Source organism: Alligator sinensis, unplaced genomic scaffold (genome assembly GCF_000455745.1).
Source record: "Alligator sinensis unplaced genomic scaffold, ASM45574v1 scaffold215_3, whole genome shotgun sequence".
Classification (NCBI taxonomy): Eukaryota; Metazoa; Chordata; order Crocodylia; family Alligatoridae; genus Alligator; species Alligator sinensis.
In genome coordinates, this window is record NW_005842175.1 from 571,776 (window position 1) to 574,029 (window position 2,254).

Consider the following 2,254-nt stretch of genomic DNA (forward strand, 5'->3'; position numbering starts at 1 on the left):
AGAGCGGTCACTGGCTCTTGAGCCCTGCAGGGCGGGTCCCCAAGGCCAGCCCCAGCAGTACATTCCAGTAGTCTTCCAGTACGTGGTCGGGAGCATGACCTCTGGCATTGCTAAAGGCAGGGCCAGCAGAGATGGGTGAGAAGACAGGAATTCTCAACCTCTTTGAGATCAGGAGTGTGCCCCTTCCCATTGCACACCCCACGCATACACTCAGCTTACATCTCCCTCCCACTCCCAGGCTCTGCTCCTCCCCTGCCCCCACTTCCCCTCCATCCCCACTGTCCTGCACTCAAGGAAGGGCTTTGACCCCTGGGGGTGTGGGCAGAGGATACTTAGTGGAGGAATCACAACAGCAGGAAACTACTGCAGCAGTGGCTGCTTTTGTGCCCTCCAGGAGCTGCTGCCCTGGTGACTGCCCTCAGTTACATTACTGCCTCTGTCACCCTCTCACCCAGCTCTCCCATAGCAGGGTCCCCCTTCCCTGAGGGGTACAGAAAGAATGGATGTAAACAGACACTCGTGTCAGTTCCTGATTGCCCCTGTACTCAGTCCGTCCATTGAGAAAGTCCGGGGCTGGAGGAGACCCCCAAGGAGTGGGTCCCACTCCAATGAGGCACAGGCAACTCTCCTAGATAAGAGGCAGGCCCCAAAGTTAGAGAAAAGCTGATAGGTGAAAAGCTGGTAGTGGGGGCAGGGTACAGGGACATGTAGGGGGAACATGATTGAGCATGGGACAAGAGGGTACAGTGCAGGAGGACAGCTCTGGGCAAAGGAGAGGAGGGTGCAGCTCAGGAAATGATGCCATCACCCTGCCCCTCCTGGGCCCCATTACAGAGGTGGTGCAGGTGAGGGGAGGGCCGTTCCTGGCGCCGGCCATCAGAAGAACTGGAGCACCTTCTCACCTGCGAAGTCACAGGGGACCTGGCTGTCCCCAGTGAGAAGGATCCCTTGAGAGACCTGCCTCTAGCGCCCTTTTATCTGGGCATTGGACCTGAGCTCCGTTCCCTGCCTAGTGTTGTGGGGGGGAAGATGAGAGTGCAGCCTGCTGTCCCCATCCCCTCCCTATCTCAGAACAAACTAACAAAGCACAATCTTGGCTACCACCCACTCCACTTGTTTGCGTGCAGGGGTGCCAGCCCACTATGTGGGGGCTGTTCAGTGTGGCACTCCATGACCTTCCTTGACAATCCTTTCAGATGGCAGTGACACAGGGAGTGATCTCTGTCCCTTTGCATACTGCCAGGCATAGTCAGGGAGAGGTGGCTATATGACCAACCTCTGTGCCTCTCCCACTGCCCTGGGGCTGGGGGGTGATGTCTCTGAGGAGCTGCTTGGAGCTCTGGGGATGTCCAGAGGCAGTTGGTGCATCTCTGTGGGGAGAAAGGCAGGAGACATAAAGGGAAAGGTCAAGGGCCTGATGGGATATCTCTCTAAAGTAGTCACTGGGCTTCCCACAGCAGCCGCTCGGGAATGGTCTTGGTGTTTTTCAGATGTCTGGGGTCTTAGCTGCTTCATGAAAAACTGGCTCTTGTTCGGCAGCACCTAGGGGCTGCTGTGGTGAATCTGAGGGGTGCGTTCCTGATGCAGTTCCTGGGTGGGGTGGTCCCAGGAGTGTGTTTCCAATGGAAAATCCTAGGGGAAGGCTCCCAGGGTTGTATTTCCTATGGAGATCCTGGGGAAAGGGCCCCAGGAGTGTGTTCTCAGTGGAGACCCTGAGGAAAGGGTCCCAGGGTTGTATTTCCTGTGGAGATCCTGGGCACAGGGCGGGGAAGAGGGCCCAGGAATGTGTTTGCAATAGAGATCCTGGGGGAAGTATCCCAGGGGTGTCATTTCTGTGGTGGTCATGGGGAAGGGATGAGGTAGGTATAGTCCTTTGGACTGCCTATGCTAGCTCCTCTAATGTGCTGGTGGGCCCTGCTGCTTGTCAGCATGTTTCCATGGGTGATACTGCCAGGTATTGATCCCAAACATTAGAACAGGACTGAGCCCACCCCTCTTAGCTGGTGCAGCCAGGGGAAGGGGGCATGTTAATGTGGGGTCAAAACAACAGCGGGAGCCTAGCAACCAAGAGAGATTGCAACTTGAGAGGCAGGGCTAGGCTGACATGTAAGAGGGAGAAGGAGGAGCTGGACACTTCAGGGAGCCTGCCATGGAAGCAGCTGGCCCATGCTGGCTTCCAGCATGGCAACCATCTGAGGGCAGCGCAGGTGGAAGCAGGGGCTAAAGGGGAAGGGTGTCCTTTTATATATCTCCA